Here is a 15,759-nt window from a genome sequence, read left to right on the forward strand (position 1 = left end):
ATTATATCCAATGTTATGTAAACTAATTGAACAGAAAACTGAATATTGTCGCCCTATGTGTAATAGCATAACAGCATAGCAAGCAACATAGCAACATAGGCTAACAAACATAAGTATTATACTAGCCTATTTCATTACATGCATAATATTATACCCATAAAGAGAGGACATAGCTGCAAACCTTTATTTATTTATTTATTTATTATTTATTAAAAAAACACAAGGAAGGGGTAACATTAAAGTATTAGAACATGAAGAACAAACAATATAGCAATACAGCATCAAGACACTATCAAACATGTATCAGTCTTTCCGCAACAGAGCCTGCATACCTTTATCTTTTGCGTGTTTCTCCTCTTCTTATTTCCTCTTTTTCCTAAACTGGACACCTGATGGCTTAGACCTTTTCATATCCATTTGTGTTGATTTGGCACTCGAGCATCAATACATTACCCATCCCCCAACACTGTCAACCAAGAGTCAAGACTGAACCAATTCACCTTGGTGGTGTGCAGACTGGTTTTATATTATTCTTAACGATTTCGCCCATACCTACATACGCCATTGGGTGGAGTACTGCAGATATGGTTGTCCTTCTGGAAGGTTCTCCCATCTCCGGAGAGAAACTCTGGAGTTCTGTCAGAGTGACCATCTGGTTCTTGGTCACCTCCCTGACCAAGGCCCTTTTTCCCCGATTGCTCAGTTTGGCCGGGCAGCCAGCTATAGGAAGAGTCTTGGTGGTTCCAAACTTTTTAAGAATGATGGAAGCCACTGGGTTCTTAGGGACCTTCAATGAGGCAGAAATGTTTTGGTACCCTTCCCCAGAGCTGTGCCTCGACACAATCCTGTCTAATAGCTCTACGGACAATTTCTTCGACCTCATGGCTTGGTTTTTGCTCAGACATGCGCTGTCAACTATGGGACCTTATATAGACAGATGTGTGCCTTTCCAAATCATGTCCAATCAAGTTTTCGAAACATGTCATGGATGATCAATGGAAGCAGGATGCACCAGAGCTCAATTTTGAGTCTCACAGCAAAGGGTATGAATACTAATGTAAATAAGGTATTTCTGCTTTTATTTTATATACACTTGCCAAAATGTAAAAAAAATGGTTTTCACTTTGTCATTATGGGGTATTGTGTGTAGATTGATGAGGGGGAAAATACATTTTAGAATAACGCTATAACGTAACAAAATGTGGAGAAAGTGAAGTGGTCTGAATACTTTCCAAATGCACTGTATATATATATATTTGTAAATATATACAGTACCAGTCAAAAATTTGGACACATCTACTCATTTAAGGGTTTTTCTTTATTTTACTATTTTCTACATTGTAGAATAATAGTGAAGAGATCAAAACTATGAAATAGTTTTTTTTTTTAGATTCTTTTGAGATTCTTCAAAGTAGCCACCCTTTGCCTTAATGACAGCTTTGCACACTCTTGGCATTCTCTCAACCAGCTTCATGAGGAATGCTTTTCCAACAGTTTTAAAGGAGTTCCCACACATGCTGAGCACTTTTGGCTGCTTTTCCCTCACTCAGCGGTCCAACTCATCCCAAACCATCTCAATTGGGTTGAGGTCGGGTGATTGTGGAGGCCAGGTCATCTGATGCAGCACCATCACTCTCCTTCTTGGTCAAATAGCCCCTACACAGCCTGGAGGTGTGTTTTGGATCATTGTCGTGTTGAAAAACAAATAATAGTCCCACTAAGCACAAACCAGATTGGATGGCGTATCACTGCAGAATGCTGTGGTAGCCATGCTGATTAAGTGTACCTTGAATTCTAAATGAATCACTTGACAGTGTCACCAGCATAGCACCCACACACCGTCACACCTCCTCCTCCATGCTTCACGGTGGGAACCACACATGCAGAGATCATCCGTTCACCTACTCTGTGTATCACAAAGACACGGCGGTTGGAACAAAAAAAATCAAATTTGGACTCATCAGATCATTTTTCTTGGCCCAAGCAAGTCTCTTCTTATTATTGGTGTCCTTTAGTAGTGGTTTCTTTGCAGCAATTTGACCACGAAGGCCTGATTCATGCAGTCTCCTCTGAACAGCTGATGTTGAGATGTGTCTGTTACTTGAACTCTGTGATGCAATCTGATGTGCAGTTAACTATAATGAACTTATCCTCTGCAGCAGAGGTAACTCTGGGTCTTCCTTTCCTGTGGCAGCCCTCATGAGAACTAGTTTCATCATAGTGCTTGATGGTTGTTGTGACTGCACTTGAAGAAACTTTCAAAATTCTTTAATTTTTCCAGATTGACTGACTTTCATGTCTTGAAGTAATGATGGACTGTCGCTTCTCTGCTTTTCTGAGCTGTTCTTGACATAATATGGATTTGGTCATCAACCAAATAGTGCCATCTTCTGTATACCACTCCTACCTTGTCCCAACACAACTGATTGGCTCAAACGCATTAAGAAGGAAAGAAATCCCACAAATGAACTTTTAACAAGTCACACCTGTTAATTGAAATGCATTCCAGGTAGCAGAAGGGTAAGACTGAAAACAAACAAAAGATAAACATTGTAAAATATACTGTGTCTGTAAAATGTATATAGTATGTATAAGCTGGAAGTAGAAGCATATGTGTTGTTGTCCATTAGCTTACTCCAATTAGGGGAGGGGTGGTATGTTTTAAATATACAGTACCAGTCAAAAGTTTGGATACACCTACTCATTCAAGGCTTTTTCTTTATTTTTATTATTTTCTACATTGTACATTATATTGTATGACATCAAAACTCTAAAACAATACATATGGAATCATGTAGTAACCAAAAAAGGGTTAAACAAATCAAAATATTTGTTATATTTGAGATTCCTCAAAGTAGCCACCATTTGCCTTGATGACATCTTTGCACACTCTTGGCATTCTCTCAACCAGCTTCATGAGGTAGTCACCTCCACTCAACCACTCCAATCTATCTCTGAACACCATCCAGTTTTGATTTCAATTTGCCATATATTTTTCAACTTTGCTTTGATGTTTCACAAAAGTTCTGATCCTTTCTATTCTCATAGTTTCTACAGATGTAAATGAAAGATAATCATTTTTGCTAAGAGTATTATTATATTCAAATCCCCATAATACTGCTATTTGCAGTTAGCTCCAGGTAAATGTTGCAATACTTCAGCTGTTCCTGAACCTGCAAACAAAAACAAGCTACATATGGACAGTACCAAAACAAATGATCTAATGATTCTGTCTCTTCGCAGCAAAATCTGCAGAGATGGTTGTATCCCCCATATATATAACATTCTATTGATTCCCAGAATTTTGTATAATAATTTAAATGGAAAAACTCTACGTTTTGAATATGGTTTCGTTTTGTGTATCATGGAATCCGTACATTAAATATCTATTCTACTCTTGTAGGATGACCAAAATTAGGGTGACTAAATCAAAAGAATAAATAAGGAAAATTGCACAGCATTGCGTCAGCTGGGCTGGATGCTGTGCGAGAATGAAGGCTAGCTGACAGGCTCACTTTCTTGTTGAATTTGTCATCTTTCTTCCCGAACCCGCAGAAGATAAAACAATATAGACATAAGATAGATACAGTTGAAGTGGGAAGTTTACATACACCTTAGCCAAATACATTTAAACGCAGTTTTTCACAATTCCTGACATTTAATCCTAGTAAAAATTCCCTGTCTTAGGTCAGTTAGGATCACCACTTTATTTTAAGAATGTGAAATGTCAGAATAATAGTAGAGAGAATGATTTATTTCAGCTTTTATTTATTTCATCACATTCCCAGTGGGTCAGAAGTTTACATACACTCAATTACTATTTGGTAGCATTGCCTTTAAATTGTTGAACTTGTATCACACGTTTCGTGTAGCCTTCCACAAGCTTCCCACAATAAGTTGGGTGAATTTTGGCCCATTCCTCCTGACAGAGCTGGTGTAACTGAGTCAGGTTTGTAGGCCTCCTTGCTCACACATGCTTTTTCAGTTCTGCCCACAAATGTTCTTTAGGATTGAGGTCAGGGCTTTGTGATGGCCAGTCCAATACCTTGACTTTGTTGTCCTTAAGCCATTTTGCCACAACTTTGGAAGTATGCTTGGGATCATTGTCCATTTGGAAGACCCATTTGTGATCAAGCTTTAACTTCCTGACTGATGTCTTGAGATGTTGCTTCAATATATCCACATAATTTTCCTCCCTCATGATGCCATCTGTTTTGTGAAGTGCACCAGTCCCTCCTGCAGCAAAGCACCCCCACAACATGATGCTGCCACCCCCGTGCTTCACGGTTGGGATGGTGTTCTTTGGCTTGTAAGCCTCCCCCTTTTTCCTCCAAACATAACGATGGTCATTATGGCCAAACAGTTCTATTTCTGTTTCATCAGACCAGAGGACATTTCTCCAAAAAGTACGATCTTTGTCCCCATGTGCAGTTGCAAACCGTAGTCTGGCTTTTTTACGGCGGTTTTGGAGCAGTGGCTTCTTCCTTGCTGATCAGCCTTTCAGGTTGTGTCGATGTAGGACTCGTTTTACTGTGGATATGGATACTTTTGTACCTGTTTCCTCCAGCATCTTCACAAGGTCCTTTGCTGTTGTTCTGGGATTGATTTGCACTTTTCGAACCAAGTACGTTCAATAATCTGTGAAATAATCTGTCTGTAAACAATTGTTGGAAATGACCACCACAACATGTAAAATCCACAACATTTAAAATCCTCAAAAGTAGTTGCTCTGTCAACAAAGCTCGGTGCTTATTATTGGATGTATTAGGTTACAAAAAAACTACTTTTTGGATATACTGTTAATGAAATGTTATAGAAAGACCCCACTGAATGATTCAGAACATGAATAATCATATATGTCTTGGTAAAATGCATTTTATAACATAAGGAAGTGACATTTCATCACCAAAGCGCATGTCCACCCTATCTGGGTGGAGTGGGTGGACAACCTACATTTGATTATAACCCCCCCAACCCTTAGATCAGGGGTTCCCAAACTTTTCACTTGGGGCCCCCTTCCTGCACCCGACCTGCGGGTGTGCACAACATCTATTTCTATGGGCAGAAGCACTGTTCATGACACAAACTGTTCACATCCCTCTTTTGCAGATTTAAAGCTTATTTCTGCAGTTCTACACATTTTGACATGGGGTGCAAAGATAATGTGGCAGTTTAAATTTTCTTGCAATTCTATACATTTTGCCATTTCTAACGTGTGATGTGATGTTTGAGTGACTAAAACACCAAAACAAATAATTGTTATCTGACATGGGCTAGTTGATCTGGTCATTTCTTACACGTTATAAATATCTCTCTAAGGTATGCAATGACTAACATGACAAGAGGAACTGATGATGCACTACCCAATTTCGAAATTGCGCCTTGTGCATTCTACTATTACAACTTTCAAGAGTAAGTTTAAAGCCAAACTGAGTTCCCCGGCCGACCTCCCCTCTCTCTCTCCCATAGGGGGTGCGCCCCACAGTTTGGGAAGCACTGCCTTAGATCTTCTGCCTTAATTGGACTAAACAGCTGAAAAGCTGGGCTGTTTCACACATAAGCTATCCTTGTGTGCTATTATCGTATCACCCATAGGCCTGCCATTGAATTTGGTAATGTGTTGAGAGTCCCTGTCTCTCTGACAAGGCACACTGGGACTGGGATTATGACAAAACATATCACCTCAGCCTGTCATGTTACCTTTGTTTGACACTATTATGGCTCATTTGGATGCAGTGAGTATTGAGTCCTGGGCTCAGTTCAGTTTGCAGGGCAGGGCTGGCCACGGCAGGTGCTGCTTGTTATGATCTGCCTCCCCTTCTCCCCTCAGGGTTATCACTGATCAATAAACACTTGGACAGCTGGGGCAGAGGGTGACCCTGCATTCTCTCACAGAACAAGACAATCACCCTGCCCCCAACTCCTCTAGCTCCCACCCCTATCAACTGTGATGTCCCAGTAGTGAGCTGTGTGAGAAGTCGCAGTTCCCTGGTTTCTCTGTCCACCTTCAATGGGGTAGGACTTTCTGCCTGGATTGCTCCCATTTGCAGTGTATCCAAGGATCTGGAGATGTTCCGTGGAAAAGAGGATTGGTTTCTCTCTCAGTGTGATATTGGACATTGGATCACTCTCGCATGAGCGACCACTGAAAAAAACAAAGCTGAGAGGAGAGGAAACTTTCATTATGGCAGCATGCTTTGTACATAAAAAAAAACAGGAGCTTTCAATTAATCACTTTCAAGTTTATTGGAGAGCGAAAATAATCAATTTCCTGTAGTAATTACTACAGAGTAGGTCATCATTGGCCCCTGCAAACCTAGCGGAAGTAGAATAATAAACCATAAGAAAATATAAACATTTCTTTTTTAAATTGTATTTCACCTTTATTTAAACAGGTAGGCTAGTTGAGAACAAGTTCTCATTTACAACTGCGACCTGGCCAAGATAAAGCAAAGCAGTTCGACACATACAACAACACAGAGTTACACATGCATAGATAGATCATAATTAGAGCAGTAAAAATAATGTTTTGTCATACCCTCCAGCTTTATCTTGCAATTAAGAGCAGTTGGAGGCCACGGAATGAGTGTTGTATGGCATTGAAGCTCGTCTGGAGGTTTGTTAACACAGTGTCCAAAGAAGGGCTAGAGGTATACAGAATGTTGTCGTCTGCGTAGAGGTGGATCAGATAATCACCAGCAGCAAGAGCGACATCATTGATGTATACAGAGAAGAGAGTCGGCCCGAGAATTGAACTCTGTGGCACCCCCATACAGACTGCCAGAGGTCTGGACAACAGGCCCTCCAATTTGAAACACTGAACTCTATCAGAGAAGTAGTTGGTGAACCAGGCGAGGCAATCATTTGAGAAACCATGGCTGTTGAGTCTGCCGATAAGAATGTTCTGATTGAAAGAGTCGAAAGCCTTGGCCAGGTCGATGAATACGGCTGCACAGTAATGTCTCTTATCGATGGCGGTTATGATATTGTTTAGGACCTTGAGCGTGGCTGAGGTGCACCCATGACCAGCTCTGAAACCAGATTGAATAGCAGAGAAGGTAAGGTGGGATTCGAAATCTGTTTGTTAACTTGGCTTTCGAAGACCTTAGAAAGGCAGGGTAGGATAGATATAGGTCTATAGCTGTTTGGGTCTGGAGTGTCTCCCCCTTTGAAAAGGGGGATGACCGTGGCAGCTGTCCAATCTTTGGGAACCTCAGACGATACGAAAGAGAGGTTGAACAGGCTAGTAATAGGGGTTGCATTCATTTCGGCAGATAATTTTAGAAGGAGAGGGTCCAGATTGTCTAGCCCAGCTGATTTGTAGGGGTCCAGATTTTGCAGCTCTTTCAGAACATTAGCTCTCTGGATTTGGGTGAAGGAGAAATGGGGGAGGCTTGGGCGAGTTGCTGTGGGGGTTGCAGGGCGGCTGATCGGGGTAGGGGTAGCCAGGTGGAAAGCATGGCCAGACGTAAAAAAATGCTTATTGAAATTCTCAATTATAGTGGATTTATCGGTGGTGACAGTGTTTCCTAGCTTCGGTGCAGTGGGCAGCTGGGAGGAGGTGCTCTTATTCTCCATGGACTTTACAGTGTCCCAGAACTTTTTTGAGTTTGTGCTGCAGGATGAAAATTTCTGCTTGAAAATGCTAGCCTTAGCTTTCCTAACTGCCTGTGTATATCGGTGCCTTACTTCCCTGAAAAGTTGCATATCACGGGGGCTATTCGATGCTATTGCAGAACGCCACAGGATGTTTTTGTGCTGGTCAAGGGCAGTCAGGTCTGGAGAGAACCAAGGGCTATATCTGTTCCTGGTTCTACATTTTTTGAATGAGGCATGCTTATTTATGATGGTGAGGAAGGCACTTTTAAAGAATAACCAGGCATCCTCTACTGACGGGATGAGGTCAATATCTTTCCAAGATACCCGGGCCAGGTCGATTAGAAAGGCCTGCTCGCTGAAGTGTTTTAGGGAGCGTTTGACAGTGATAAGGGGTGGTCGTTTGACCGCAGACCCATTACGGATAAAGGCAATGAGGCAGTGATTGCTGAGATCTTGGTTGAAAACAGCAGAGGTGTATTTGGAGGGAAAGTTGGTTAGGATGATATCTATGAGGGTGCCCGTGTTTACGGATTTGGGGTTGTACCTGGTAGGTTCATTGATAATTTGTGTGAGATTGAGGGCATCAATCTTAGATTGTAGGATGGCCGGGGTGTTAAGCATGTCCCAGTTTAGGTCACCTAGCAGCACAAACTCTGAAGATAGATGGGTGGCAATCAATTCACATATGGTGTCCAGGGCACAGCTGGGGGCAGAGGGTGGTCTATAGCAAGCGGCAACGGTGAGAGACTTGTTTCTGGAAAGATTTTTAAAAGTAGAAGCTTAAATTGTTTGGGTACAGACCTGGATAGTAAGACAGAACTCTGCAGGCTATCTCTGCAGTAGATTGCAACACCGCCCCCTTTGGCAGTTCTATCTTGTCGGAAGATGTTATAGTTAGGAATGGAAATTTCACGGTTTTTGGTGGTCTTCCTAAGCCAGGATTCAGACACGGCTAGGACATCCGGGTTGGCAGAGTGTGCTAAAGCAGTGAATAAAACAAACTTAGGGAGGAGGCTTCTAATGTTAACATGCATGAAACCAAGGCTTTTACGGTTACAGAAGTCAACAAATGAGAACACCTGGGGAGTAGGAGTGGAGATAGGCACTGCAGGGCCTGGATTAACCTCTACATCACCAGAGGAACAGAGGAGGAGTAGGATAAGGGTACGGCTAAAGGCTATCAGAACTGGTCATCTAGTACGTTCGGAACAGAGAGTAAAAGGAGCAGGTTTCTGGGCGCGATAGAATAGATTCAAGGCATAATGTACCTACAAAGGTATGGTAGGATGTAAGTACATTGGAGGTAAACCTAGGCATTGAGTAATGATGAGAGAGATATTGTCTCTAGACACGTTTAAACCAGGTGATGTCACTGCATATATATGTGGGAGGTGAAACTAAATGGTTGGTTAAGGCATATTGAGCAGGGCTAGAGGCTCTACAGTGAAATAAGACAATAATCACTAGCCCGGACAGTAATGGACAAGGCATATTGATATTAGGGAGAGGCATGCGTAGCCGAGTGATCATAGGGGTCCAGTGAGTGGTTGGGCTGGCTGGAGACATGGCGATTCAGACAGCTAGCAGGCCCGGGATAGCAAGCTAGCAGAAGAGCCTTAGAAGGACGTCGTGATGGAGGAAAGTCTGTTTTAGCCTCCGCGTGCGGTGACGTCGATAGACCAGTCGTGATGGATTAGTAGGGTTCCGAGTAGCAGAGGGGTCCAAGTCCAATTGGCAAAATAGGTATAGTGGCCCAAGAAATTGGCTGATCTATTCAGCTGAAAGTCCAATATGCTCTAGATAGCTAGCTGGCTAGCAGATGGGCATTCAGGGGACGTCGCGGCGTAGGGGCCAGTTGAGTACCACCTCGAGCAGGTTACGTCGGTAGTCCAGTCGTGAAGGATCGGCGAGGTTCCGTGCCCCGTACCGGCAGTAGAAGGGGTCCGGGTATTGTAGCCCAGGAGTGGCTGATGGGCCTCTTCTGGTAGCCGGGAGAATGGGCCTAGCATGGGCTAGCTCCAGGCTAATTGGTGCTTGCTGCGGGACAGACGTTAGCCAGGAGTAGTCACTCGGATTGCAGCTAGCTAGCTGCGATGATCCGGTGAAAAGGTTCAGAGCTTGCGGTAGGAATCCGGGGATATGGAGAGAAAATAGGTCCGGTATGCTCTGGTTTGAGTAGCGTTGTACAAACTGGCGAGAGCTTTCCGAGCTAAAGGCTAGCTGATGACCGCTATGACCGTGAGCTGGCTAGCTTCTGTTGGGGGATTCCGGTTCCGAGGTAAATAAAAACACTTGAGAAAAAACAGATCCACACCACATTGGGTGAGACGGGTTTCAGGAGAGTATTTTGAAGTTGATGTTTAGAAAAACATAAAAAAGATATGTGAAGAAAAATATATAAAAAGATATATACATGGGACACGACAAGACGAAGGACAAAGCGTCTGACTGCTATGCCATCTTGAATCAAGTTGTGGGGTTTAAAACTGTTTTTTTACTCTGCCTGGCCCTTTGTCATTTGAAAAGTAGCCTTTTGACAGTGAAGGTGTCATGAGAGGTGTTCATAACGGCACCTTTTCAATTGTATCAGCAACTCTTAGTTGAGGGAAATGAGTCATGGCTTACAAACAGTTAATTTAATTTATTTGAATGTCTTGTTCTCTGGAAACCCAAAAGCACACGATTTGACAGCTTTAATTACAGTACTGTATTATGTCAGTTTCTTAAATAGCCTCTCATTTTGTCTGCAACAGCATGTAATTTTAGGAAGCAGAGTGGCTTAGTCTGCCATTACATTTTACAGCCCAAATGACACTGTTGAAGTGTATGACGTGTTCATATTTTTTCTTGGGATTAGCTTTATTTCTCTTCTAAAGCTGATGTAAAAACAGAGAAATACACTGCTCAAAAAAATAAAGGGAACACTTAAACAACACAATGTAACTCCAAGTCAATCACACTTCTGTGAAATCAAACTGTCCACTTAGGAAGCAACACTGATTGACAATAAATTTCACATGCTGTTGTGCAAATGGAATAGACAAAAGGTGGAAATTATAGGCAATTAGCAAGACACCCCCAATAAAGGAGTGATTCTGCAGGTGGTGACCACAGACCACTTCTCAGTTCCTATGCTTCCTGGCTGATGTTTTGGTCACTTTTGAATGCTGGCGGTGCTCTCACTCAAGTGGTAGCATGAGACGGAGTCTACAACCCACACAAGTGGCTCAGGTAGTGCAGCTCATCCAGGATGGCACATCAATGCGAGCTGTGGCAAGAAGGTTTGCTGTGTCTGTCAGCGTAGTGTCCAGAGCATGGAGGCGCTACCAGGAGACAGGCCAGTACATCAGGAGACGTGGAGGAGGCCGTAGGAGGGCAACAACCCAGCAGCAGGACCGCTACCTCCACCTTTGAGCAGGAGGAGCACTGCCAGAGCCCTGCAAAATGACCTCCAGCAGGCCACAAATGTGCATGTGTCAGCATATGGTCTCACAAGGGCTCTGAAGATCTCATCTCGGTACCTAATGGCAGTCAGGCTACCTCTGGCGAGCACATGGAGGGCTGTGCGGCCCCACAAAGAAATGCCACCCCACACCATGACTGACCCACCGCCAAACCGGTCATGCTGGAGGATGTTGCAGGCAGCAGAACGTTCTCCACGGCGTCTCCAGACTCTGTCACGTCTGTCACATGTGCTCATGTGCTCAGTGTGAACCTGCTTTCATCTGTGAAGAGCACAGGGCGCCAGTGGCAAATTTGCCAATCTTGGTGTTCTCTGGCAAATGCCAAACGTCCTGCACGGTGTTGGGCTGTAAGCACAACCGCCACCTGTGGACGTCAGGCCCTCATACCACCCCCATGGAGTCTGTTTCTGACCGTTTGAGCAGACACATGCACATTTGTGGCCTGCTGGAGGTCATTTTGCAGGGCTCTGGCAGTGTTCCTCCTGCTCAAAGGCGGAGGTAGCGGTCCTGCTGCTGGGTTGTTGCCCTCCTACGGCCTCCTCCACGTCTCCTGATGTACTGGCCTGTCTCCTGGTAGCGCCTCCATGCTCTGGACACTACGCTGACAGACACAGCAAACCTTCTTGCCACAGCTCGCATTGATGTGCCATCCTGGATGAGCTGCACTACCTGAGCCACACTACCTGAGCCACTTGTGTGGGTTGTAGACTCCGTCTCATGCTACCACTTGAGTGAGAGCACCGCCAGCATTCAAAAGTGACCAAAACATCAGCCAGGAAGCATAGGAACTGAGAAGTGGTCTGTGGTCACCACCTGCAGAATCACTCCTTTATTGGGGGTGTCTTGCTAATTGCCTATAATTTCCACCTTTTGTCTATTCCATTTGCACAACAGCATGTGAAATTTATTGTCAATCAGTGTTGCTTCCTAAGTGGACAGTTTGATTTCACAGAAGTGTGATTGACTTGGAGTTACATTGTGTTGTTTAAGTGTTCCCTTTATTTTTTGAGCAGTGTATGATTATGTTAGTCCACAGAAGGCCTGAGCTGAACCCAGTCTTGCTCTCGGTCTTGAATCCCAGAGGCAGGGACAACTCTGGCCCTCGGCCAATTCATCAGGCTATCTCCAGGTTCACGAAGCGGCCACCAATATTTATCTCCTCAATCTGAGGTGATGGGAAAATGCACCGTTTGAAATATCTGTCTTCATATCAGTGGTTACTCTCATGGTTTCAGTCCTGTGTTAACCAGTTCAATGGAGAAAAGTTAAATACCATTTTGGATGATCAAACAAGTAGTAATGAATGATAATAGGGGTTGTATGCTATTCAGTATGCTGTAGTTATGTATTAGACATGAAGAGCAGTCAGAGGTTGTCGTCTTGTCATCAAGCTACTCCCAGGAGGTATGAAGATAGGCCTATTGCTCGAATATTAATGAATAGAGGGGCATCTCTCTGGCTCCGCTATTTAGGAACATAAATATTGCATTCAACAAGACATTTTATTCATTGGTGGCTCCTGGTTAAGGGTATATTTCCTCCACTATCTATAATGTGTCTGTTTACTGATACAAGCTGTGTTGCATAAAGGCTTTCTATGAATGATAAATGAAAATATTGACATTCACAGAGCTTTTCAGCAGATGACCAGGGTAATCAGTTCCTAATGAAACTGTGGATGAGGGGTGCATGGGACTGGAACGGAGACATAACAAACATATCTTACTGCCTCCGATGGCAACAGGGCAGTCATTGGCTACAAGTGCTTCCTGGAGGAGGGGGAAAAAATAAACAAGTTCCCATCAAAGCCTCAGAAGCCTGGAGAGGCAATGCCAGCATCACTTTCTGTTGCATCAGACAGCTCTCTCATTCGGGGGTGCGCAAACACACACGCATGGCTGCACAATCACATGCTCCACTACTTCAGCAACTTCAAAAACCTCTCTCTCTTTCTCACACACACACACACACACACACACACACACACACACACACACACACACACACACACACACACACACACACACACACACACACACACACACACACACACACACACACAAACACACACACACACACACAAACACACAGATTCAGTTTCCCACCAAAACAACTCCAACATGTGAATCCTGCCTAGAAACTGGAAAGGGGATTGCATGTGCTCCAATTGGATGTGTTCCATAGCAACTGCATCTGCATGGCCAGCCAGTTAGGAGAGGCATATGAGGCACACTGACCCAATGGCAGAGATCACATTCAAGAAGCCCCAATGACCTAGTAACAGAGGAGCCTTTTCCACTTGTCTTCAGAGGCTGTCCCCCCAATGACTTGCCCCTGTGTCATTGGCTCTAGGAAATCCCCTCTGTCCCTTCTCTGAGTGCACACCACACATGTTTTTACCACTTGTAAGGATTCACTCAGCCATCTCCTTATTCAATCATATTCTGGATTCCTCCCAGAATTCATCAAAACAGGTAGTGTTTTTCTAGGGGTGTCTCACATCTGTGTGACAGGGTCAAGAACACTCAATGTCAACTATTTAAAGTAAATGTCCAGTGGAAATCTCCCTTTTAAAAGTTGACTCGCCCTATACCTATATTTGTGGCTAAAGCATAAATTGGAGAAAAAACACTTTTAAAAAAACACCTCAAACTTGTATCTCAAACAGACTGTTTAAAAAAATGCTGGCTATTTCCTCATAGAACATGATGTCATCTGAGCGGGCCAATCAGCGGTCTACTTTCATGAATATTTTAAATGACCGGTATACACCCACACAATTCTGTTGTTGGGGCATGCCCACACCATTTCAACACAGAAAAGCATCTTTTTAACATTAAGACATTTTTTGAGAGATAACTATTTCACTAAAATTAATTATTGGTCATATTTCATAGACATCTTGAAATACTGGGCTGTTACTTTAAGATTAGGCTTGAAGGACCCAGAGCAGAATCAGGGATAACATAATGAGCATACGCACACACACTGCTCTGCATAAGCCTTCTGCTAGATTAGCCTCAGGTCTGTTGTCATACCATCAAAGTGATCTGTTGTTTTTGTTAAAGCAGAGCTCCACGATAGGCAGTACAGCGCCACTGGCCGCCCCAGTTGCATTTATCATTGTTTTTGTTGGGAGGAAATTGGCATCCAGCTTTGTGGTAACAATTGTTTGAAGTAACATCTTTGTTGTTGTAATATCGCAAACGGACGTGGCAGTTTCACCGCTATTGATTTCAGCTTTAAGAGCTGAATGACCTGGAGACATTTACATGCAACATCTACATATTTTTACAGTTACTGTAACGGGCGTCGTAATCCTCCTCCTCGGACGAGGAGGAGAGGCGAGAAGGATCAGACCAATATGCAGAGTGGAAAGTGGTCATCTTTTAATTCACGTAGACTGAACACTTAATATACAAAACAACAAACGTGACAAAACCGCAAACAGTCCCGTGTGGTACTAACACTGACACGAGATACAAACACCCACAAAAACACACGTGAACCCCGGCTGCCTAAGTATGATTCTCAATCAGGGACAACGATTGACAGCTGTCTCTGATTGAGAATCATACCCGGCCGAACACAGAAAATAACACATCGACAACCCACCCCAACTCACGCCCTGACCAACTAAATAAATACAAGAAAAAAGGAAAAACAGGTCAGGAACGTGACATAACCCCCCCCTTAAGGTGCGAACTCCGGGCGCACCAGCATAAAGTCTAGGGGAGGGTCTGGGTGGGCGTCTGTCCACGGTGGCGGCTCTGGCGCTGGTCGTGGTCCCCACCCCACCATAGTCAAACCCCGCTTCCTTGGCCTCCTCCCAATGACCACCCTCCATATAACCCCCATTAGATTAAGGGGCAGCACCGGAATGAGGGGCAACACCGGAATGAGGGGCAACACCGGATTGAGGGGCGGATCCTGGCTGGCTGGCTCTGGCGGATCCTGGCTGGCTGGCTCTGGCAGATCCTGACTGGCTGGCTCTGGCGGATCCTGACTGGCTGGCTCTGGCGGCTCCTGACTGGCTGGCTCTGGCGGCTCCTGACTGGCTGGCTCTGGCGGCTCCTGACTGGCTGGCTCTGGCGGCTCCTGACTGGCTGGCTCTGGCAGCTCCTGACTGGCTGGCTCTGGCAGCTCCTGGCTGGACGGCTCTGGCTGGTCCTGGCTGGACGGCTCTGGCTGGTCCTGGCTGGACGGCTCTGAAGGCTCAGTACAGACGGACAGCTCTGACGGTGCTGTGCAGGCAGGCAGCTCAGACAGCGCTGGGCAGGCAGACAGTTCATACAGCGCTGGGCAGGCAGACAGTTCAGACGGCGTTGGGCAGACGGGCAGTTCAGGCGCCGCTGGGCAGACGGCAGACTCTGGCCGGCTGAGACGCACTGTAGACCTGGTGCGTGGTGTAGGCACTGGCTGAGCTGGAGAGGAGGAAGGCTCTGACAGCGCTGGACAGGTGGGAGCAGCTGGAGAGAGAACCCGGAGAGACAGCCTGGTGCGGGGGGCTGCCACCGGTGGACTGGTACGTGGAGGTGGCACCGGGTATACCGGACCGTGAAGGAGGACACGCGCTCTTGAGCACCGAGCCTGCCCAACCTTACCAGGTTGAATGGTCCCCGTAGCCCTGCCAGTGCGGCGAGGTGGAATAGCCCGCACTGGGCTATGCTGGCGAACCGGGGACACCATTCGTAAG

This window comes from Salvelinus namaycush, chromosome 28, assembly GCF_016432855.1.
Source record: "Salvelinus namaycush isolate Seneca chromosome 28, SaNama_1.0, whole genome shotgun sequence".
Classification (NCBI taxonomy): domain Eukaryota; kingdom Metazoa; phylum Chordata; class Actinopteri; order Salmoniformes; family Salmonidae; genus Salvelinus; species Salvelinus namaycush.